The sequence below is a fragment of the Dasypus novemcinctus genome, chromosome 5, assembly GCF_030445035.2.
Source record: "Dasypus novemcinctus isolate mDasNov1 chromosome 5, mDasNov1.1.hap2, whole genome shotgun sequence".
NCBI lineage: Eukaryota > Metazoa > Chordata > Mammalia > Cingulata > Dasypodidae > Dasypus > Dasypus novemcinctus.
In genome coordinates, this window is record NC_080677.1 from 102,375,814 (window position 1) to 102,401,482 (window position 25,669).

Sequence of the window (25,669 nt, forward strand, 5' to 3'; positions counted from 1 at the left end):
TAATTAATGATTTAAAGAAGTTCCTGTGTTATTTTCATTCTGACATATTTTGTTTTTTTTTTTTTTAAGATTTATTTTATTTATTTATTTCCCCCCACCCCACTTGTTGTTTGCACTTGCTGTGTCTTCCTTGTTCCTTTTTAGGAGGCACCAGGAACTGTACTCAGGACCTCCAGTGTGGGAGGAAGGTGCCTGATCGCTTGAGCCGCCTCCATTCTCTGCTTTGTTGTCTGTCATTGTTTTTCCTCCCCACGTCTCTTGTTGTGTCATTTTGTCACGTCAACTTGCCACATCTGCTCATTGCATCAGCAGGCACTGAGAACCTCTCCTCCCCACTTTTATTCTATCTCTCATTATATTCCCTCTTCTTGTGTCTCTTGTGTCAGCTTGGCGTGCCTGCCTGTCGCACCAGCCTGCTGTCTTCTTTAGGAGTTACTGGGATCTAAACTAGTGACCTCCCATGTGATAGGCAGGAGCCCAGTTGCCTTGGCCACATCCACTTTCCTGATATATTCTTATTGCGATAGACTAACATAGACTCAGTTTACACTCTATTCCATGATATGTTGAGTTATGTGATAGTGCACATGCCATGTTTTATTTATTCTACCAATTGTTTATAAGATATTGGTGTGTATGTATTATATTTATATGGCTGAAGTCCATGTCAAGTTCTAGCATTCAAAACCTAGGAGACAAGATTATTCTTTTGATACTTCATTTTAAAGAGTATATATACTAATTGATAGACTGTGCTATATGCTACTTCACTAGCAGAACCCAGATAATTTGGTTGGGCATCCTTTTTGCTATTATATTTATCCATATAGAATGTGAAATCAGCTTTAGTGTGTCATATTTGTTCATTTGTTGCAAACCAAAACTAAAACAAAAAACAAAAGACATCAGCAATCTTGCCAAAAAACTGAAAGAAATTTCTTCTTGAAAGGAACTGGAATATAGTAAATAAAGTTTATTTCTCTATTTGTCTGCCCACAGCTAGAACATTCACAATGTTTACTCTGCAGTAGTTACAGTGACTTGAAATATTCTGTGGCCAGAATGCAAATTGCTTCTTTGCATCACCTGCCAATGAGGACTATGGTAGGTGTTGACTTGAATTTATTCTGTGAAATTATTTACTCCCTTTCTCTTTGAAAGAGAGCAATGCAAATCAAAGATTTTCTAAAACTTCTATGAAGGCTATATAAACTGCAATGTAACTGTAATTTTAAGTGAACCTACCTGTATATTTGTACTGGGAGGGGAAATAAACAATCTTTTTTCAATAATTTACAAAAACAACTTAACCTCAGCCTGGATAGCAAATGCTATTTCAAACTGGTTAAAGAAAGAATTCAGGTAAATCCTTATAGCTTTAATACTGCATAAGAGACCAAAGAAGGGTTAGGAAATTGCTATTGTATCTGAACTTCCAATTCCTCACATTTAAAATGAAGGTGTTGGGAAGCAGATGTGGCTCAAGAGATTGGGCTCCTGTCTACCATATGGGAGGTCCAGGGTTTGATTCCCGGGGCCTCCTGGTGAAGGCAAGCTGGCCTGAGCAGAGAGCTGGCTCATGCAGAGTGCTGGCCCTCATGGCGAGCTGGCCTGAGTGAAGAGCTGACACAGCAAGATGACACAACAGAAAAAGAGACACAGACAGGAGACAATAAGAGACACAGCAGAACAGGGAGCTGAGGTGGCCCAAGAGATTAAACACCTCTCCCATTATGGAAGGTCCCAGATTCAGTTCCACATGTCACCTAAAGAGAAGACAAGCAGACACAGAATAACACACAGCAAATGTACACCAAGCAATCAATGAGTGTGTATGTGTATAAATAAATAAATAAATCTTTTAAAAAAAGAAAAGATATCCTTCCATTCTTCATTAAAAAAATAACAAAATAAAATAAAATGAAGGAGTTGATCTTTAAGGCCTAACCAGATGCTATTTATATTAAAAAATATTCAAAGAGCTGCAAAGATAGCCCTGCCCTGGGGGCATCTACAGTGGACAACCATTAGTCCATTTTCAGAATGCCTGTAACAGAACCTGAGAAAAAGAAGTTTCGTTGTGAAAGCTTTAGTCCAAAAACAAAGATTACCTTTTGTTTTTCCATTGCTTGGCAATTTGATGTCATGGACTTTTTTTTTATAATGAGACAAGCTTGTTCTTTGCTATAGAACCTTCTGGACACATTCGTTTCCATTAGGGTTTCAATACAGCAGCATGAGGATCATCCAGATTATTAAATAAACGTAGTTTCCTAAGGGGCTGCCATCTGCTTTATCTACTAGTCCTGGAGGAATTCAGTGTGGAAAATCACAGCTTGAATAAAACCAGAGAAAATGAATCAAGAAAATATCAACTAAAGAATGCACCATCAACTTCATATCTGCAATATTGAAATATTTAAATTTCTTTGCCGTTAAAAATCCTTACAGATAATTTAAAAATAATTGGCAGTGTTTTTTTGTTTGTTTTTTAATCTAGATCAGATATGGATTTCATATTTTGTTAACATGGAAAAAATATTGCAAAAACATTCTTGGCCATAGTTTATTACACCTGGCTTCCCTGAGCCATCTTTAATGCTGGCTAACACAATTCTCATTTAATATTGCAAGTAGCCTTACAGAGCTGCTACCAAAAAGAATTTAAAATGACTACAAAGCACTTTCTGATTATGGGTCCTATCCAAAGGCTAAATGAAAATCTATAGCAGAAAAAAATAATAAAGATTGAACTCCAAAGGGTGGGCATATTATTTAAATAATTTAATAAAATTGTAACAAAGAAGTAAGCATATTACTTCTCTAATTTATTGATGGTCAGATAACCCTAATAAGAATGGATGATTTAAGAATTCATGAATTATTCTTTTGCTTAACTTTACTTCCTGAAACTAAATGTTTAAGTCAAGCTTTAAAAGGCTTTCATTGCCGGTGTTATATGAAAAGAGCTCTTAGTTCTGACCTAAAAAGTTAAGTGAAATGTATTTGTGAAATCTAAACACATTTTTCATTATTAATGGCCACAACTTGCCAGTAATGAAGGCACAGAAGCTGAAATATAAAATCAATGTGCCAGCAAGGCCGAGCTTTTTCCCTAAAGTCTGGAGAGCTCTGGTAGTGTCTCACCCCAGTCCTTGTGGTTCCTTAACTTGCATCTCTGCCTCCCGACACATGGCAGTGTTCTTGGTTGTCCTCGTGTCTGCTCTTCAGGTTTCGGCTGACTTCCCACTCTTCTGACTGCATCTGAATTTCCTCTCTTAATAAGGCCTCCAGTCCTATGGATTAAGCCATCATTCAGTTTGACCACACTTAAATAGGATCTTACAAATTAGTCCACACCTTAACTGATAATAATGCCTCACAGATTCCTGTTTACAGATGGGGTCACAGGAATGTGGATTAATTTAAGAACATGTCTTTTCTTGGGGTATTACATAATTCAAACTATCACAGTGTTGATATGCATTTTTCTTATACAATTGCTTTACATAGTGATTGTATTTTATTTGCAGTGATTATACAGTTATGCAATGATTTACAGTCACTCACACACAGTATAAATGAGTCATGGATCCTGTGGCAACCGTTTACTCATTTGGCTGTTCTAATTGTTATTAGATGAAGTTTAGTTCCTTGTTTGAACTTTGAATATACAACACTTTCCCCCAAAATGAGTGAAAACTCCTTCAATTGCTTCTAAGATGAAGTAGAATTTTCTTGACCTTCTACCTTAACCCTGTATCCTCTAAATCGGCCAAGTATTTATTACAACTTGGATTCAAATTTGATTGGAAGTTGGTGCTCCTTGATGATGTAGAATCAAGTTTCAAGGCACTGATGCTATAAAGATGATGGGAAATTACTAGAAAATGATTACTAAACTGTTGTTAATAGGCTAATGAGCCCTCTACTGAGTAAACACTAACCTTTCTGAGTAAGAAAACTTTAATAATAAATGGAAAAATAACCTATGTAGAAAACAATGAATATAGAAAGAATGCCACTAGAAAAACAAGATAAAATCCTGGCTTGACCACCTAACTTAGTGTGTGAATGGGAAAATTGTTTATCACAATGTTTGTGCTACAGGGTCCTTATTGGAAAAACAAATGTAATAAAAATGAGGAATAGTTGTGGTTATCCATGTGCTGAGCTCATAGATAGCCCTCAATGTTGGTTATTAGTATTAGTACTGAAATAGTTAGCACAATGTCTCATGTGGAGTATATTTGATAACTACCATGTTGTTGGTACAATAACAAGCATGATGTGTGGGCTTTAATCATAAAGAAAAGCTATTTTTGTCTCCCATATCTGATTTACACATTTTTCAAGGGGAGCTTTCCTGCTGTCACTAGATGAAAACTGAGCAGATCCATTACCTATATATTCATTCTTAAGTAGTAGTGGTACTTTGGTTGCTTCAAGCTACCAAGTACTCTCAAGAAATCCAGTATCTCATTTAAGATTTTAATCAGTATTTCACTTTTCCATCAGAGAGTGATGGGCTTTCACCTCTTTTTTCCTTCTCCTTTTTGGGCCTGTGGTTGGCTGACCATGTGCCTTAGATGAGGAAAGGAATGTGGTGGCATCTTCACTGCCTACATTCTCCCTCTGTTGTCTTACAGCACATCAAGAATGAATCAGGGTGAAGGGGAGAGAATAAGGGACAAGGCAACCAAGTTCTTGCTTGGCTGGTGACAAAATTGGCACACTGCTTTCTTCTTCTCTATTTGCACCTGTTTCTTCCTCCAGTGGCCTTTCCTTCCAGTGGCCACTTCTCTTTCAGCCCTGGGGTCTGTGGTGGCACATTCACTACAAACCCTCTCCATGTTGGAACCTCCGTCATCCTCCCAGCTGTTCCTCTTAAGCAGAATGTGAAATGGCTCTAGGCATGCAGTTTGTTTCTTTCTTTTAATTCCCTTTTTGTCCTCAGAGAACAGCCACCATTCTTTGGTCTCAACCTTGATGGGAGAGTGGTTACTTCCCGAAGGACCTTCTCTGCTTTCCCTCTCTAGGTGGCTGTGTGTCAGCGATCATTCTCTCAGGAGTGTGCCAGGCATCATGGAATATCCCAGTTGCAGACAACAATTCCAAGATCACCAAGTGGTTCCATGGAGGCCTACTCTCTTTAGGCTGAAGTAAAGAAAGAAGCACTAGTCCTCACTCACTCTTCCTGCCTCACAACACAGTCTACTGCCACCTAGAAGAGTGGGTCCTTCTCTCCTAACAAATGTCTCTCATCACTTTTATATTTTCAAAATGTATAAGAAGGTATTTAAAAATCATGAACTATTATAGTTTTGTGTGATGTACTTTGAAATTCCTGGTAGTGGTAGGACATCCCTATTCCTATATAGGAATACCACTACTACTAATAAATATAACTATAATAATAAGTAAAATTTATTAAATGCTTACTATTGTCAAATATTGTACATATATGATCTTATTTAATCCTTTTTAATATACTTTTTATGAGATACATAGATTACAAAAAAAATATAGGAGATTCCCACATACCCCATTCCCTATACCTCCCACATTTTCCCACATTAACAACATCCTTCATTAGTGTGGTACATTTGCTATAATTGATGAACACATTTTGGAGCATTGCCATTAAGTGTGGATTATAGTTTACATTGTAGTTTACACTCTCTCTGGTGCAATTTTGTAGGTTATGGCAAGATATATAATGGCCTGCAATGTCATTGCAATGTTATTCAGGACAACTCCTAAGACCTGAAAATGCCCCCATATTGTACTTGTTTTTTCCTTACCCTCCCCACAGAACTTCTAGTGGCCACTGTGTCCTCATCAGGGATAAATTTCTTCCATTGCTAGAATCAAAATAAGTCTATAGTAGAATACTAGTAAGTCTATTTTAGTCCATAGTTCATTCCCCAATCCTGATGATCCTGGGATATTGGTGCCCACTCCACCTCTAGTAGAGAGTGGGCTTAGATCCCATGGGACAGATGGATGGGGCTATCTTGCTTGTAGTTGCAAACTGCCTTTGTTCCTTGGGATGGTCATTGTCCATCATCATCTCCTTGTTAGTTGTCCTGGGCAAGTCTGATGAACTGAAGAGGAGGTGGCACAACTCTTGAGATTCAAGACCCAGCTGGCACATGCATCACCAAAGACTTAAGGCACTTGGGCATACACCTATCAACTCTAATACTAACTAATTATTCTAATCAACTCTAATACTAATCAACTCTAATACTAACTAGGTTCAAATAGAAGGGGCAGAAGAGCCATGTGTAGGGAAACCACAACTGAGTCCAACTCTGTCACGCTGGGGAGAATAAACTCCCAAGTAGTGCCCCTGGTAGGGCACCAAACTCCTGAGCTATCTGCTCAGCCTATGTAGTGTCTGGATGTCTCCAGAGCCCACAGGATCCCTGCTATTTGAGGCAATATTTACTCTGGCAGTTAATGAGATCATGCTGAGATATGCATAAGCATAACTTCTGGAATGATCTTCAGACTCACTTTGAAGTATCTTAGCCATTTAAATTCATTTGTCTTTATCCTTTCCCCTTTTTTGTTGAGGTCTTTTTCCAGTTGCTTTGCTAGTTGGTGCTTGATAGTAATCCTTTGGTGTTAGGGAGGCTCATCTCTGGGAGTCATGTCCCACACTGGAGGGAAGATAATACATGCTGAGTTCAGATTAGAGAGAGGCCACATTTCAGCAACAAGGAGACACTCAGGAGATAACTCTTAGGCACCCTATAATACTAGGTTAAGTTTCAATTTCAAAAGTAAAGGTTCATAAGTACAGCCATCAACATCAAGGGCCTGTCAATGGTCCATCCTACTTCACTAGTCACTGTCCCTGTACTCAGGGGATTCTTGCTGTCCCATTAGAGGATGTGGCAGAGCTCCCCAGGATGGGAATTCAATATTCTTGCAGTTATTGTGTGACTCTCCACCCACTGTGACAATGTCCTGTGAACACTTGAACACATTTATAAGCCTTATGGGTATGCCCCAGGTGAACCTCCTCCCATGCACCCCCTATCACTGACAACCCACACCAATCATCCTCCCCTGCCAAGTTGTCAATTATATATTATTTCCAGAGTCTCTAGGCTGATCTATGAGCAGAGAACCATGATAAATTAGTAAAAACTGGCAAAAAAATGATAGGAATGGATTCAGGAATTCAAGGAAAGAAAAGCCACTTAAGTTGTGTGTAGAGACTACTTCTACCTTCTCCATTTTATATCTTTTTTATATCTTTCCTATTATTTCCCCAGACCCCCTCTCCTTTAATCCTGGCAGATCTTGCAGAAATGTTCAGAAACTCACCCTTGGGTATAAATTTCGTTATTTATTGAGTTCTTTAGGGCCACCACCCAGCAGCTTATTGAAATCTGTGGTGAATAAAGTATATTAACTTAAAGGATTACTCTCCTCATTGGAGTAACATTGGTTATGTATCAAAACCTTACAACACAAAATATCATCTAGAACTTCAGGCTATATTTACTAGGTAGAGTAAAACCCAGAGGTATGGGATTCATCCTGTATATTTGGAATCACAAAGCTTGTATGCTCAGAAATTCCAGGTGAGCAGGGGTGGCTCCTGGAGTGTGGCTTCTCTGGACAGTCATCTCCATGAGAACAGGTGCCGTGTCTGTTTTGTTCATCACCATATCCTGGGACTTATTTTAGGAATACCATACATTTTTATTGACTTATCTTAGGAGTCAAAGAATTTCACAGACAATACTTCTTGCAAAGGAAAACAGAAAAGAAGAAAAAGTAACTCCTCTTAATGTAAAATAAGAGGCTAAGTACTCAAAGAGTTGGTGAACATGAAGCTTTGTAGTTATAAAAATTTCAGCAGAGATATTTCCCAAGCTTTTACTTTTTGGTAAGTGAAAAAGCACAAAACTGTTGTATAGTGACTATTTTCCCCTCCTCCTTTTCCAAAAAGGCTTGGAACAAATAACCTTATAAAAGGGGAACATCAAAGACAAAGAGTGAGTCTCAGAGCCTTGACTTGGGCTATTGCTGCCTTTTCAAAAACTTCAAAGACTCACAGAAATCTTTAATGGCCTTTGCCCTGGTCTCCCACACTCTTCTCTGTAACAACGGATAAAGTTAAGGACATGAAATGCCAGAGACATTCCATTCCACTTCCACACCACTTCCACAGTGGTGTCTAATCTCTTTTTTTGTCTTTTATTTGTGCTATTTATATTGACTTTATTCCATGCCCTCTCAGAATCCACCCTCTCAGAAGATAACCTTGATTTGATCTTCAAGCTCATATATAGATGGACATATTTTATGGACTTATTTGTTGAGTTATATGTATGAATGTCACTGTAATAGAAAGACCTTCCCTCATCACATAATCTAAAGCAGGTTTCTGTTCCTCTATCCTTTATTCTGATTTATTTTTCTTAGCACATTTATCACTACCTGACATTTTATATTTCATTTGTTCATTTGTTTACTGTGTATTAGCTAGTGTTGTACCTCTAGTACCTAGAGGTAGGTCCTGGGAAAATACTAGCACTTGATAGATATTGTTGAATAAATGGATGAATAAAGTATTTTATAGAAATATAAAAGTTAAGCCATATTTACACATGTATTCAAGGTATTTGTCATAGTAAATAATGAAAACACAGTAAACCCTGATGTTGTTGGAGATGATGGGCTTTGGAACCATAGGGACTTGGATTTGAATCCCGATGTGACCATTTACTAACTCAGTCTTATTGACCCTTCTTTTCTTACTTAAAAAATGGGTTAAATAATATATTCTTTTCACTATTTCTAATTCTGGTTGAAAGATTAGAAATAATGTTTATAATATGCTTGGCAATGATTGCTCAGTTCATGATAATAATAGTAAAAATAATTATTAAAGAGTCATATTTTCGGCAACAACAAGTAGGATTGTTTGGTTATTATTGCTATGAGGAATTCTTAAAATTTTTATGAAATTATTTTTCATGCAGTGATAGGTAGCTGTTGGCAAATTGTTGCTTTCTATTTATTGTAATAATGTAACTTGTAATAATTGTAATAATGAATCTTTTAGCTAAATATTTAATTCTACTAAACATAAAAATATGCTTGGTGTAGATATGAAAGATGAACAATGAACCTGTGATTTGCTCTTTTAAAATCTGTGTTATACACATCAGGACACCTCCTCCCCACTTTAGTAGCTCTGCCCCTTTGAGATTCTGTGTTTATATATAGAAAATTGTAAAAGAGCAATAGGTTGGCCTGCTGGGTTCTTAGTGGCTACAGATCAGATAAAGGATCAGCTGGAAGTTAGCCTGCCAAGATCTGAATGGAGGTGAGGCTAGGGGAATGTATCCAACTGCCCAAGAGAGAAAAGCTCAATTTTAAACATTGCTGAAGTCCAGAACTCTGACTTTTAGTTTGCTAAAAGCTGCTGTAAGTAAATATACTGGAAGTGGATTGGCTTTTACAATGGGCATTTATTAGGTTAAAAGCTTACATTTCTGAGGCCGTGAAATTGTCCAGATCAAGGCATCATCAGGAGATCCTTTCTTCCTGAGCATAGCTGTGGACAGTCAGGCACGTGGTAGGGTACAGTGGCAGCATTGTTTTGTCTCTCCCCTCTCCTTTGGTCTCTTTTACTTTCTGGTTCCCTGGATCTTCTCCCTCAGGTTTTGGGTTCTTCTCTGTCTCTGCAGCTTTTTTCTGTGTCTGCAGCTCTTATTCCTCCATTTATAAAGGATTCCAGTAAGATGATTAAGACCCATCCTGGGTCATGCCCTACTCAAGTGATCTAATCAAAAGGAAGCTCCCTTAACTGAATCTAGTCAAATGGTCCAATCTACAATAGGTTTACACACACAGGAATGTATAAGCTTTAATTAAAGGATTTTCTGGCATACACAAAAGCTTCAAACTGCCTCATTGACACAAGATCACAACACTATATGGGTTAGAAAAGAACTTTCCACTGTTCTTACCTCTGTACTTGTCTCAAACTTCAACTCTAAAGGACAGAAACTTCAGTGTTTAATATGGAGGAAGAGGAGTAGAAGTTAAGGTAGGAAATGAGAGAATATTCTTATTACACTCACCCTTTCTGCCTCCCACTGATCCACTTAGGATTTTAAAGCAAGATTGAAGTTTGACAATTATATGGACATTTTAATTGTTAAGTGAGTTGGTATTTTGTGGTATGGAGTAACTGGATACAGTTTATGTGATTTAACAGTGAAGAGAAAAGTCATGGGACCTGACTCAGTTTTTATCTAGAGAAGTAAGAGAAGAAATAGTTTTACTGATCAGTGTCTTTACTTCCTTTACAAATAATACAAAGACTTAGAAGATCAGAGTCTCCAACTGATAAAACTTTGTTTTGAATATTTTCATTATGTTGCTTTACCTGTTCCCTTGGGTCATATGAATAGTTCTGGCCAATGAGCTGAGAGTGGAAGTGGTGAAAGCCATTACTGCTGGATGAGAAATGACAGCCAATAAGATTCCCATGTACTCTGTTCTCCAGCCATGAAATCTGGAGAGGCCTTACTTTTCAGGAGGTATAGCTATATAATGATGGAACCGCATTAGCTTGGCTCCTTAAGTGAGTAGATAGAGCAAATCTCCTGTTGATTGTTATTTGCCATGCATTTTGAGTGGAAAACTAACCTCTTCATGTTAAACCAATGACCTTTCAGGGTTAATGCATTACCATAATATAATCTAGTCTATACTAAATAATAAATCCACAGATTTATCATTTTTTATGCTCTCCATTCAATCTTCCATCTATGATTACTCTTCTTTTCTCTGAAGTACTTTCATCAGCTCCTTTGGTATATGTCTGTTTTTAGTAACTTACCTGTTTTTTTTTGTCTGAAAATATATTTCATTCTTCCTGGTCCTTGAAAGATACTTTGGCAGGATAAAGACTTCTAGGTTGGAAATTACTTTCTCTCAACATGTTGAAGATATAATTTCACTATGTTCTGGCTTTCCTTTTTGTTGATGAGATACCAGCTATTCTCTGCCACTCATTTGAAGATAATTTGTATTTTCTCTCTAGTTGCTTTCTTGGTGTTTGTTTCTCTTGGATGTGTTTAGGAGTGGGTATCTTTTGATTTATTCATCTTGAATCTTTCAGTTGATGCCTTTCACTATTTTCTGAAAGATTCTCAGTCATCATCTCTTCAAACATTTCTCTATCTCATTCTTACTTCTTCCGGAACATTGATGTATTTATGGAAATATCTCAATTTACTGATTAATTTATTAATGACTGTTTGTAAATGTTAACTGATCACCAAATATTTTTTTATTTGTTGTTTAAACTACACATTGTGCTTTAATTTTATTACATTTTTAATTTCTTGAAGAGATATTTGATTCATTTTCAAATATTCTTGGTCATTCGTTGTAGTTTATTGCTAAATGCACTTGTTTTTGCCTTTTTTTTCTTTTTTGTTTTTGAACGGGGGGCTGAAACCAGGGCCTTGTACATGGGAAGCAGGCACTCAACCACTGTGCCATATCCATTCCCCTAAGCTTGTGTTTTAATTTATTTAAATATATCAATAATTATTTTATAACCTGTGTTAGAAAGTACCAGTATTTGAAGTCTTACTTGCCCATTTCTGCGATTCTTTTTCAATGTATTTAATTTCCTTCTGTGTTGATTTTTGAAGGTGAGTATACATTTGGTTAATCTCTATGTGTGGAAAAACTGTTAGACTAAATTGAGAGTGCTTGAATTCCAGAAGTATTCATGTTTGCTTTTGCTGGAGTCAGGAGATTATTCCCATCATGAGCTGCTCTATTCCCTTCCACCATGACTGGTTAAATCCAAGAATTTTAGGTTCAGCGATTTCAACTAGTCAAAGCCCTTACATCAGCATTTGCTTTCAGATCATCTCTGCTCTTTGCATGCTTTCATAGTTGATAGGTTTTGTTTGTGTGATTGTTTGGCACTTAACATGATTTCTTTACTTCTTGTGAGGAATAAAAATTATGTTTCATCCAGGATCTAGTTTTTTAGTGAGAACCCTCGAAAGCATCCAATCTTCTATACAGCTTGAAGAAGGAATTCTGGTAATTTTATGATTTACATAATTTTTGATCATATATCTTTGATTCATCTGGAATTTCTGCAGATATAAAGTGCTTCTATTATAATCATTTGGCTCACCATTTTCCTCCTCTATTCCTGTGTGTCACTAACATTTTACACTTCCCTCTCCGTGAGCATGTAGCCTTTGAAAATGTGGTAGATACAGATTCCAGAGAGTTCTTGTGCACAATTTTTGTGCTCTTAACCATGAGCTTGTGTTATGTGGGTACATTTATTTGTAACACACTCCTAGGTAACTGTCATAATGGTATTGTGATTTGAAATCTAAACTACCTAGAGAAATTTTAATGACCCATTTTACTTGCTGTCAGGAAAACTCTTTTCTAAACCACACAGAAGTTCATCATTTAGACACTATGTGAATGTATTTTTAAATTCTGAAGATGATCCAAAATTCCAAGAAGTATCAAAGATAGCTGATTTATACCTCACAAATAGAGATGTATCTGAAACCAAATAAATGTCAAAACTGAAATTTGACACATATAGGATGAGATTTGTGATAATATCTAGAGCTAATTTTTTGGAGTTCATTTTGGATGCCTAAAAAAGAACATATAAATCATTTTTTATTTTTCAGGAGGTACTGAGGATTGACCCTGGGACCTTATATATATGAACTACGTGCTCAACCACTGAGCTAAACCCGCTCTATGAAAGCATTATTTTTGATACATTTCTTCTTGCTTCACATTGTTCAGCACCTTTAAGATTGCCGGGTGGCATTTTCCCATTTTCATTAGCATAATATTTGGGAGAAGATATTTAATAATCTCTTTAGGACATTTTTAAAAAGTGTTTAAAAGCCAACATGTCAACTCCACTGGAATTTCCTGGACAAGATGTGTGTCGTGCTGTTACTGGATATGGCCTGCCAATTGTTTTTGGTCTCTGTCCATAATTTCCTCTCCCTGTTCTCTCTCCATCTCTTCTAGTTTAGCCCACTGTCAACCAATGGGGTGCTGATGCAAAATACCAGAAATTGGTTGTTTTTTACAAAGGGTATTTATTTGGGGGTAGGAGCTTACAAATACCAGGCCATAAAGCTTAAGTTACTTTCTTCACCAAAGTCTATTTGGAGCAAGATGGGTGCCAATATCCATGAGGGTTCTGGCTTCCTGGGTTCCTGCGTTCCTGGGGTTTGCTTTTCTCTGAGTTCAAGGTTCCTTTATTCCTGGGCTGGCTTCTTTTTCCTTTGCGTGCTGACTTCCCAGGGCTCCAGCTAAGTCTTCAGCATCAAACTCCAATATCAAAACTCCAACATCAGAAACCCCTCATCTCTGTTCTTTGCCGTGCCTTTTATCTGTGAGTCCCCACCTACCACGGTGTGGGGACTCAATGGCCCAATCATAGCTCAATCATGCCCATGTACAGATCAGATTACAAGCATAATCCAATATTTTTTTTTTGGAATTCAACAATTATATTAAACTACTACACTCACTGATTTCTCTATCCAAGACTTAATCCACCTCCAGCTTCTTGTCAAGTTCTAACTTGAATCATATTAATAATGTCCCTCCCACTTCAGGTGATTTAGAATAGAATACTGATCCTGGGCTCCAAAATGGTGCTCTGAGTCATCCTTGCATGATGTCACAATGCTAAAAACTCAGAGCCTACCCTTTTCTGTAAGTAACGGCCTGCACATCTTTCCACTTGGCTCCTGCAGGCTTGCTATTAAACACTAATGGGTCCCTTTGTTTGACAAAGGCTTTCTAGGAAATTTGAAAACATATTTTACTTTTAGACATCTGTATTTGTCTTAGAGTTTCTAAATCATGTTTTTCTGATATGGGAAGCTTCCCAGAACCCCTCCAAAGAATGGTCCCTGTTTCCTGGGTACAGATTTCTCTGATGTTGATACTGTCAGTATTTCTGACCATTGTTCAACATTATTCCTTTCTTAGATTTTGTTGCGAAACACTTAACACCTGTCCAATATACCTCTATTATTTATTTGGACCTGGCATGCCAGCTCTTTACTGGAGTTGAGACCAGAATTTGCTGAACCCTTCGACAGTGGATCTTTGTCATTTTAAGGTGTGGATCAAGTACCACAACCTTGCCCTTCCTCTTACGCACTTTACCTTTTTGCTCTGATTATTTGAGGGATATTATATATGAGTTATCTCTTGGCCTCACTGCAGAAAACACTGATTCAAAATTCATATGATCTATGCATTTCCAAAATCTCAGAACTGACAATTAGAAATATTTACCTACCTAGTGTAATATCATTTATTGTTCTCTTTTTATCTTTTAAATCCCTCAGTTCCTTTCTTCCTCAAAAATTCAGAACATGTTTAATGGAGAGGAATTCAGAGATCATTTTGTAACACACTTTCAATTTACAGATGAGGCAATGTGTTAATGTGTTTTATACAAAATCACACAGAGATAGAGCTAGAATCCAGAATTTGCCAATGAATAACAGACTATCTCAATGCTCAGCTGATTGATATCTGAAGGATTATCGTAGTCTTTAAATTAAAAGGGATGAACCATTGAATTAAATCAATGATGTAGAAAGCTTCAGAAGAGAGTTTCAACTTTTAGAATTAATTGTTTCAAAAACAAAGAGACTCTATCAACTTTGGATTCACGTATTAGGAGACACTAAAACATTGTCAGTAGAGGGCAGTCAGCTACTAAAATTTAGAAACATGCTTCCTTCTTGGGTTTGTATCAGTCTGAAAATGTCCAAATCAGGTTTTTTAAAACATCTGTATGTCTAACACAGTAGTGAAAAATTCTATTAAAAATAATAAAAATCAAGAAGTAGGGTTGCCGGGTCATGTGGTAGTCTATATTCAACTTTCTAATGGCCTACCAAACTGATTTCCACAGTGGCTGTGCCATTTTACAATCCAGCCAGCAATGTATAAACATTCCTATTTCTCCACATCCTCAGCAACACTTGCTATTTTATGCTTTTTAAATAATAGCCATCCTGGTGGATATCTTGTGGTTTTGATATACATTTCTCTGATGTTGTGACTATAATTAATATTATTGAACTATACACATGAAAGTGGTTAAAATGGGAAATTTTGAGTTGTTTAAAAAACTGTTTAAAAAGTTAGAAAAAATAAGAATCATACACACACACATATATATACCCAAATTTATCACAGATTATTAGTTTTAATAATAATCTAATTGCCATTATTCTTATTGTCTGTTGTTTGTCACTAAGGTGTAAAAAATCATATGTAAGTGGATGCATTGTAGACATTTTTATCTTGAAAATATATACAGAGAGAAACACTCAAGGAAAATGTTTTGGCATTTAGATAGGGTATAAACATGCTATTCTGATTAAGTATTTTGAAGTTTGTGAAGTACAGCAGTGTAGTTCTGAAACATAGGCTTAAATCCAGCTCATGTTATAATGGACACTGGGGAAAAGAGAGCAAACTGTAGATAAACCCACAGAGAATACAGGAATAAAGCTGCTGAGTGAGTAGTGTAGTGTGCTTACTTAGGCATAAGGCAACCGAATTCATGTCTTTTTTGTCTCTGTTCCTAGCTCGTGTTATCTTGAATACCTGGCTATTCTCAGTCTCTCTGCTCTATTTAGTAGGTAGAAATCACACAAAAGTACGTTGGTAAAATAAAAAATAAAAAATCCCATTTAACTTACTGGTATTCTTCTGTAGACTTATTGTAATTCTAGCAATGGAGGAAATTATATCACTGATTTGGAGACATTGGCCACTGGAGGTGCTGAAGTCAGGGAGAGGGACAAAGAGGTGTAATATGGGGGCAATTTCAGGACTTGGAATTGTCCTGAGTTACATTGTAATGGCAGATACAGGTCATTATATAGCTGACCATAACCTACAGAATTGAGTGGGAGAGAGTGTAAACTACAATGTAAACTACAATCCATGATTTGTGACAATGTTCCAAAATGTGTTCATCAATTGCAACGAATGTACCACACTAATGAAAGAAGTTCTTGATGTGGGGAAGGCTGGGAGGTGTGGGGAATAGAGCATATGGAAACCCCTTGTATCTTCTCATGTAACATTTTATGTAATCTAAGTATCTTTTAAAACAAATAAAAATATATTTTAAAAAAAGAGAAAGAAAAACCCCATTTAAAAAATATATAAATGGTTTTTATTGGGAGCAGCTAAATGTATGATATGAAACTGCAACTAAGACCATAACCCTATAGTTTGCTGGCACCTAAAATTGATCGTAGGGTTCCAGATTTCAGGCCTCAGAGGAAAGTGGACTCAGTATACCCCACAATGGACCCATCATTGGAGACCATGTTCCCCCATCCATAAATAGAAGCTATAAAATCTCTATTTGCTTGCGGCTGGGGCGGCTTGCACCCCGACGCTGACGGGGGGCTTTGGAGGGGTCAGCTGGCTGCAAAGGCGTCTGAGGCTGCGGCAGACAGCCTCAGAGGGGCTCTCAGGCGTGGAGGACGCGCGGCGAGGGGAGAAAGAATGCCGCGGAGACCAGGTCTGGTACGCAAGTCCGGTTTATTAAGGAAGTGCAGTGGGTTATATAGAGAATGAGGAGGGCGGGGTAGAGCAGGAGGAGTGAGGGCTACGGGGCGGCTGGGATTGGCAGAAACTTGTGGGCGGACTTGTGGTTTTGTGCTGTTAGCTGTTGCTAGGGAAGTGGGCAGATTTCAGGTTATGATGCAACATTTGCCCCTTTTTCTCTTTTTTATTGGGGGGGTATAGGTGAGAGGTTTGCTTGGGTGTGTACTTATGGACGTGTGCTGGCTATGTTGGCCGCTAACAGGGGGCGAGTGGCAGGTCCAAAGAGTGGCAGGCAAGCAGAACAGACCAGCTGTGCTACACGTGAGTGGTGGGCTGCGCACTTCCCCCACTAGGTGCGGCTACGCTTGCCATTCAGACTCGGGCCCGCCCCGCCCCCTGCTCCCTATTGATTGTCAAGCAGTTCTAGGGTGGTGGCAGCTGGGGAGGGGAGTGAAGTTGGCTGTTAAGGTGGGGAACGTGCGGGCTGGGGGAGCAATGGGATGTGTTGCGGGGTTTTTAGGTGTTGGGTTGTTCTTGATTTCTTCTTGGGGCGGGCTGAGCAGGGCTCGTTGGGGGGGCTGTCTTCAGTGGCGAGCTGATGGTACTGGATGCGCACGAAGGACGTGAAGATTGCGTTGGTTTGGTCCTTGGCGAGCTGGATGATCTTCTTGACAGCCCAGGGCCCTATGGTAAGAGCTAGGAGAATTATTATTAGCGGGCCTAGGAGAGGGAGGAGGTATGGGAGGAGGGTATGGAAGACTCCGGAAAAATAGTTAGCGGCTTCACGCTCTTTTTGGCGCCGCTCTAGTCCTTCTCGGACCTTTCTTAGGCTGTCCTCGGCAAGGCCAGTAGAATTGGCGTATATACAGCACTCTTCTCCAAGGGCGGCACAAAGGCCTCCCTCCTTGAGGAGGAGAAGGTCAAGGCCCCGGCGGTTTTGGAGAACTACCTCAGAAAGGGAATTGAGAGAGTTTTTAAGATGGGAGATAGCGACTTGGAGGTGGGAGATATCACTGTCGACAGCTTGCCTGAGGGAGGAAAGGGAAGAGGATTGTGTGGTAAGAGCAGCGATTCCCGTGCCGGCCCCGGCGAGACCTAGAAGGGTAGCAACTGTGAGGATGGTGAAGGGTTCTCTCTTCTGGAGGTGAGCAGGGAGTTTGTGACTCTGGAGGGCGGAGAAGAACTCTTCGTCACTGTGGAAAAGGACTCGAGGGGCTAGGAGAATGAGTAGACAGGTTTCATTGGTAGCGTTGAGGGTGGCGACATTGAGGCAGGGGGTTAGTCCGGTGGAGGTGCAAAGCCATTGGGAGGTGTTAAGGGGGATTAAGAATTTGGCGGAAATGTTGGGAGAGGAGTAGTTGGAGCAGGCATTTAGGAGGGGATGGGGACCTTGGCGAGAATGAACACAGCGCCCTGTGGAGGAAACAGATTGAAAGGTTAAGGGGATAGAAGAGGCGTTCCAATTGCATTCAGCAGGATTATGTTCAGAGGATTCAGTGAAGGCGAGGTTAGTGGCAACGGGCTCATATAGAGGAAGAGAGGGAGAGAGACAAAGCCAGCAGTTTGCAGTTAGGTTGGGGTGGGAGATATTCAGAGAGATGTAGGCGGCTCTAATTAGGTTAATGAGAGGGCTAGAATACTGAGTAGGGGGTAAGCGAGACTTGGGGTTGTGGGAGGTAAGGGGGGCAGTAGCGAGGGGGGTGCTGGGCGAGGGAGAGGGTGAGGCGGAGTGGGGGGGAGAGGGAGGCTGTGCCTGTGGAGGATTGAGAACCTGATTTGGGCCCACTGGGATGGAACGTGTGGGAATCGGCTCTTTTTTTATAATGATAAAGGCACCGTAGTCATAGCCGGTTGCATACAGGCGGACTCCCCACGTGCGGCCAGACAGCCAGACTGGATCTAGGGGATTTTTGACTCGTAGGGTGACGGAGCGCCAGTTTGCGCCGCTGTGGATGAGCTTAATATAGGGGTCTTTGTTAGGGGCACCGGACCATCCGTAGGCGATGGTCTCGCACCCCCAGGAAGGGCAGTAATAGTGTGCAGGGTCATGGCATCCTCTGGCGGTGGATGGACAGATGTAGAAACCTGAGAAATGGTTATCATTGGGGCCACGGCACTCTTTGGGGAGGCCCGCACCGTACGTGGCTGCCGGGGTACGCCTGCTGCGGCGCGATGGGGGTGAAGTATAGCAATGAAGGGAGCAGCTAACGAAGGCACTGCTATAACTGGACGTGTAAGCTAGGTTGGTGAGATTACAGATGTGCACGGTGAAGGAAGGAGCGCTTGCAGTGACATTTGCAGCGAGGAGCTTTTCCTGCTGCCAAAGGGTGAGCGTCCAGTTGAAGGGTTGGTGTGAGGGGTTGGAGAAGATAGGCGGGAGAAGAGGAAGGAGGAGGAGAAGGACTGGGTACAGACGAGCTTCAGTCCTCTGCTCCATTGGCGTAGTCGTCTCGGGGGGGCGAACGAAGAGGGGGTGCTCGGTGGTGGACCGTTGCTTGATGGCACAGGCGCAGCGTTCTCTGGAGGTGCTGGCACCGGCGTGCGTCGGATGGCGGTAAAGGGTGCCAGATCGTCGGGTGAAGGGGTGTGGTCCGTTGCAGGTACTGTGGCAGGACGGATCAGACGAGCTGGGATCCATAGGGGCTGCGGCTCAGAATCTGGAAAGACACAAGCAAAACCTCGCCCTTGGGCAAGGAGGGGGGCTGGTCGTTGCCAGCGGTTAGTTTGGGGGTCTTTCCAATGGACAAGAGGGGCTTGGGTGGGACGCCACATGGGGCCCCAATGCTTGTGGGTGGGAGAAAGGCCTTTCTTGTCAAATGTGAGCAAGTTCAAGTGAATTAAGCAGGCGGTAACAACGTCTCCTGGTGGCTTTAGAGGAGCTTCGTTTTGCTCTTTGTGAATAAGGAGCTTGAGCTGTTGGTTAATGCGCTCGACGATGCCTTGTCCTTGTGGGTTGTAGGGAACCCCGAAATGATGTGTGATCTTGTACATTTGTAGGAAGGCAGCAAAGGCGGAGCTCCGATAAGCGGGGCCATTGTCTGTTTTGAGGTCCCATGGAACGCCCATAAAAAGGATGGCTTGGCGTAGCGCACGGATGGCGTGTTTGGCTGTTTCTCCTGGAAGGGGCAGGGCGTAGCACATGTGCGAGAAGGTGTCGACGGCAACATGCAGGAACTTGAGTCTTCCAAAAGAGTTGACATGAGTAACGTCCATTTGCCATCGGGAGTTTGGGCGAAGACCTCGCGGGTTGACGCCCTGTGGCTGTAATGGGCCGAGGGGTAAGAGAGGCGCGCAGGTGCGGCAAGAGCGCACGAGGTGCTTACAGGTTTCCATGGGCAGATTGGGAAAGAGCTTATGAATTGAGCGCGCTGAGAAGTGGAACTGCGCATGCAGTAGCTTGGCCTGGTTGACAACGTCCCCAAGATAAAGCGGCCAGGGCACGCTGTGGTTGGCAAGTGCGGTGTGCCGTGGTTGGCATGTGCAAGGCATGCTGTGGCAGGCGAGCGCAGCGTGCTGTGCTGGTGACGCCTGAGCTGGTGATGGCTGGACAGCGCGGTCGGCAGCTTGATTTCCAGCGGTTAGCGGGCCAGGGAGGCCGCTGTGACTTCTGATGTGAGTGATGAACCAAGGGTGGTCTCTGACTTCTAATTGGTGCTGGAGGAACTGAAGCGCCCTATCGATGGCTGTATCTGTAGGGAAGAAGGTGGCAAGAGGCAAGGCATGGCACACCTGCAGGGTGTATAAACTGTCTGTGAAGATATTGAGCGGCTGGTTGGGGCAGGTGTGCAGAGCAACAGCGACTGCGAGCAGTTCTCCGACTTGGACGGAGAACGCGTTTGAAAACACAAGGGTTCGTGGCGTTGGGGAACCAGGTGAATAGATGACTGCAGCATAGGAGGTCTTTGAGGCATCTGTAAAGGCCGTTACTGCGTGTGGAAGAGGTTTCCTGGCCGGCAATGGATGGAACGGAGTGGAGAATGCGAGTCGCGAGAGGCCTTGGAGAAGTCGGTGATGAGGATAGTGGTTGTCGAAAGAGCCTCTGAAAGTTTCAGCGAGCACTTGCATGTCCACGTCGTGGATGAGCAGGTTGGTAGTAGCCTTGGCGTCAAAGGGCCAGACGATTGTGGAAGGAGGAACTCCGTAGGTATGCACACATAGCCCTACAAGGTCGGAGGCGAGGGCGATCCATGCCCTTGTGAAGGGGCAGATTTTTGGGAGCTTACTCTTGGAAGTGTGTAGCCAGAGCAGTGGCCCGTCTTGCCAGAGGAGTCCAGTGGGCGTTACTGGCATGGGAAGAACCAGTGCGAGGATTGGCAGTCCTGGGGCGTAGCGCTCGAGGCGGCAGGCCTGAAGGGCCTCGTTGACATCCTGCACAGCCGCTCGGGCTGCTGGAGTGATGACGATGGGGCGGGTGACTGCGTCGGCTGGAAGATCCTTAGTCTGGAGGAGCTCGAAAAGAGGCTGAAGTTGAGCCGTGGTGATGGGGAGCGCTGACCGAAGCCAATTGATTTGGCCGCAGAGCTGCTGTAGCTCCGTTAGAGACATCTTGGGCGACACCTGTAGCTTTGGTGCTACTGGCTTAACATGGTGGTGAAAGTGAAACCCCAGAAATTGAAAGGGGGATTGAAGGCGAATCTTGTCAGGCTGAACAGTAAGTCCGATCTGTGAGAGATTGTGGAGAAGCTCCGAGACGAGAGTTTCCAGCTCACGAGGATCCTTAGCGGCAATGAGCAGATCGTCCATGTAGTGGATGATGTGGGCGCGCCTGTGGGCCTTCTTGCGGAGTGGATCGACTGCGCGATCGACAAAGAGTTGGCAGATGGCCGGGCTGTTGCGCATTCCTTGAGGGAGGACTCTCCATTGGTAACGCTGGGCTGCACCTCGATGGTTTGTTTGAGGCACCGTGAAGGCGAACCGTGGGCAGTCTCGTGGATGGAGAGGAATGGAGAAGAAGCAGTCCTTGATGTCGATGATGGCCGCGTGCATGTGCTGAGGGACAGCGGTGGGGTGTGGGCACCCTGGCTGCGGCGATCCCATTGGCTTGATGTGCTTGTTGACCTCACGTAGGTCATGGAGAAGGCGATATTTGCCACTGCTTTTCTTGGTAATAACAAAGACAGGTGAATTGTAGGGACTAGTGGAAGGTTCAATGTGTCCTGCCCGTAACTGCTCTTCGACGAGAGTGGAGAGGGCTTGCAGTTTGTAAGATGGCAAGGGCCACTGCTCGACCCAGATGGGCTCCTCTGTGTCCCATTCCAGAGGGATAGGGTCAGGCGTTGTGATGGGAGCAGTGGCCCCCGCTAGGGGGGGGGCAGGCTGAGCGAGAGGGCCTCAGTAGTGAGGATGGCTCCCGTTTGGCTGAGGATATCTCTTCCCCAGAGAATACCACCAACGGTGGAGAGGATGAGGGGGCAGAAGCGACCGTGCCGGCCCTCTCGGTCCTCCCATTTGATAGGAGTGGCGCATCTCCAGGACTCGGCGGAGCCTGTGGCCCCAATTACCTGAGGCCCCTGCTCAAGAGCCCAGTGGTTGAAGGCGGCGATTTCAAACGGGATGCAGGAGACCTCTGCACCGGAGTCGAGCAGTCCCTCTAACCATTGCCCTTCGATTTTGAGCTCCATGACAGGCTTGGAGGAGCTTCTGATGGGAACCGTCCACATCAAGGCTTGGGGGCTCTCTGGTGGGTGGCCTCTTTGGGGCGGGGCTGAGGCTTGCCCCGCTGGGAGTTTAAAGGTTGGCGAGGGCTTTGAGCGGAGCGGCAGTCGCGGGCCCAATGATATCCTTTTCTGCATCGAGGGCATGGGGTGGAAGGCCCTCTCGGGCGGCTGCCGGATGCTGGGAGGGGTGGTCTCTCGGTCTGCAATTGTGGGCAGTCTCGGGCGAAGTGGCCCGTCTCACCGCATCTGAAGCATCCGGAAGAAACGGCTAGGGCCGTGGCGATGGCTTTGGCGAGGCTAGTGGCCTGCGGGTCAAGGTTGCGGCAAGCCAAGACCCAGTCATGGACGCCCTTATCCCGCATGGTGAGGATAATCTGCCGGCAAGCATCGAGGCATCCTTCAACGATGAGATCTTTGGCGAGAGCGACCTGGGCCTCCTCTCCGCGGACCTTACGCTGGCAGGCCTCGATGACACGGGCGACAAAGGTAGCGAAATCTTCGTCTTTGCCCTGGGTCATCTGGGCGAGCTTTTGAGGTCTCGTGGCGGAGACATTGCGGAAGGATCGCAGGGCTAGTTCTCTAAGCCGGAGCCAAAAACCGGGGGGCGCATTGCGGTACTGCACAGGATCGGTGAAAGTACCAATGCCTGTGTACGCCTCTGGGGGGTCCTGGATACCCGCACTGGCATTCTCGGCGATGCGCCTCTCAGCCTCTGCCTGGAAGTGGCATCTCCATTCCACGAACTGTCCTGGGGCCAGAATGGCCCGGGCAAGTGAAATCCAATCATAGGGGAGAACAAGTTGTGCCCCAAGTTCCTCGAGCAGCTGTTGGGCGTACGGACTCCCGATGCCATCCTCCTTAACTGCGCGTCTAAGGTTTTTAATTTCATCAGTGGTGAAAGGGAGCCATTGCTGGGGGCGCGCTTGAGAGGGCGCCGGGTTCAAAGGGAAGAGGTGAGGGATGGCCCCTGTCATGGGTGGGCCGGAGTGGCCCAGCCATGTGTCTGAACTGGTCCAAGGCCTGGACGCTGGTGCCGGCGGAGCGGCCAATGGAGGAGGAGGTGGCGGCCATGTTGTCTGAGAGGGGGGACAAGATGGACGCAGAGGAGTTTCCGGTTGCAAACAAGATGGCTGCGGAGCAGTTTCCAGCGGACAAAATGTCCGCGGCAAGGCTTCCGGTGATTTATAAGATGGCGGAGGCTCTCCTTCCGCCCTGCACCAAGATGGCGGAGGCTCTCCTTCCGGTTTGCGCCAAGATGGCGGAGGCTCTCCCTCCGCCCCGCACCAAGATGGCGGAGGCTCCCCTTCCGGTTTGCGCCAAGATGGCGGACGCTCTCCTTCCGGTCTGCGCCAAGATGGCGGACGCTCTCCTTCCGGTCTGCGCCAAGATGGCGGAGTGACCGGAAGAGGCGGGTAAAGAGAGGCGGGATTTCCGCCTGAGGGCCCATACTTCCTCCCTTCAGGCGAAGAAGAAGGAGGAAGTGTGCCATCTTGGTGGCCAGGTGGGAATTTCCCCCTTTCAAGCGAAGAAGAAGGAGGAAGTTCGCCATCCTGGCGACCAGGCAGGGACCTCCCCCCCTCAGGCGGGGAGGAAAGAGGAGGCTCGCCATCCTGATAATGGTCGTCCCGAAGAGGATGGAGCTCAAGGTCGGCATTGAGCTGACTAGATAAGGACTCAGTATCTGAGTCGGGAGTGTCCCCCTTATCAGGGTCGCAGTCGAGCGGCCGCGCAGCAGCCCCGGCGGAAACCTGGTAAGCGTCTTTCGGGGCAGGCGCGCCAAGGAGGCAGGCGCGGATGGCCACAAGCGTGGGCAGGAGGCCAGGGGGAAACGACCTGCCCTCATGCTCCATAGAGGAGGTGACGCGGTCAATGAGACGCGAGTAAGTGTCTGGGCTCCAAAGGTGGCAGGTGGCCAGCCACGGATTGAAAGGCAGGAGGAGATCCCAGTACTTTTGCAGGTGGCGGAGGGAAACCCTAACGCCATTAGTGTCTAGGAGGCCAGCAAGCGCTCTGACTTGCGGCGCTTGGCGGGAAGATGGACGCCCGCCCATTTTTCTGCCGGGGGCCAATAACGGGGGTCCTTACCTTGAGAGCGCGGCGAAGGGGTGGGAGCGAGGTCCCACGGGGGTGAGGCAGTGGTCACGTCGGACCGGACTTGAACTGCCACCACGTTGGGGCGCCAGTTGCGGCTGGGGCGGCTTGCACCCCGACGCTGACGGGGGGGTTTGGAGGGGTCAGCTGGCTGCAAAGGCGTCTGAGGCTGCGGCAGACAGCCTCAGAGGGGCTCTCAGGCGTGGAGGACGCGCGGCGAGGGGAGAAAGAATGCCGCAGAGACCAGGTCTGGTACGCAAGTCCGGTTTATTAAGGAAGTGCAGTGGGTTATATAGAGAATGAGGAGGGTAGGGTAGAGCAGGAGGAGTGAGGGCTACGGGGCGGCTGGGGATTGGCAGAAACTTGTGGGCGGACTTGTGGTTTTGTGCTGTTAGCTGTTGCTAGGGAAGTGGGCAGATTTCAGGTTATGATGCAACATTTGCTGTCTAAGGTGTCAGGCAGATACAAAGTTTTCATGTATGGAAAATATCCTAGTTAAACAGAAAAATACTGGGTATCGGTTCTAGTTTTGAAAATGTGAAAGCCCTAAAAAGATATCAAACATGCTTCTGACTTACGAACTTTCAATTGCTCAACTTAGGCTATTTATAAACTGCCCAAAGGAAATGAAAAGCTGAGAGAGAGAAAAGGGGGAGGCAGGGTATAAAGGCCATGAAAAATAAGTACACTGAGAAAAATTACAAAGCACATGAAGCAATACAATACCATGATATCTAGCCTCTTCCACTGCAAGAGCAAACAGATAATACCAAAATGAAAAAACAAGCAGCAGCAAAGAAAAGCAAAAAAGAGGGAATTCATTCATAAAAATATAGAAGTAATTAATCTAAAAAGTACTCCAAATAAACATATTCAGAGTTCTTGAAGAAATAAAAGAAAATATCCATGAAAGGAAAGTCTGGGGCAGTGAAACAAAAACAGGTAATTGTGAAACAAGAACCAGTTAGATTTTTTGTAATTAAAAAGAAAAGCAGCTAAAATTGAAACCACAATAAACTTTACTTGAGACAGTTGAAGAGAAAAATTTTAATAGAGAACTTTGAAAATTACCTAGAATGTAGTTTATAAACATAAAGAAATAAAAAAAATATAAAAAAAGGAAGTTCAGGGAAATAGAACATAGATTTGGATGCTCTAGTAAAATCTAAGAATTTTAGAAGGACAAAATGACTGAGGGAGAGAAAGGGAGAATGGCTAACAATTTCCAAGACTGAAGAATGACATGAGTCTCCATACTGAAAAAGTGC

General features: G+C 43.6%; 2 long non-coding RNA genes across 13 annotated transcripts in view; one reads left to right on the forward strand and one right to left on the reverse strand.

The window, feature by feature from the left end:
• LOC139439036 (uncharacterized) overlaps positions 1-25,669 on the forward strand; it is a 172,003-nt gene that overhangs the window by 14,202 nt on the left and 132,132 nt on the right. The window contains exon 2 of one of the 12 annotated variants that reach the window (XR_011648849.1): positions 1,000-1,104. The exons of the other annotated variants lie outside the window; for them this stretch is intronic. This is a non-coding gene — a long non-coding RNA (uncharacterized lncRNA). The remainder of the gene's footprint in view (positions 1-999; positions 1,105-25,669) is intronic. 12 annotated transcript variants of the gene reach the window in all.
• LOC139439035 (uncharacterized) lies at positions 17,192-24,633 on the reverse strand. Its single transcript, XR_011648845.1, has 2 exons — positions 24,396-24,633; positions 17,192-17,349 (listed from the first exon to the last, which is right to left on the reverse strand). It is a non-coding gene; the product is annotated as an uncharacterized lncRNA (long non-coding RNA).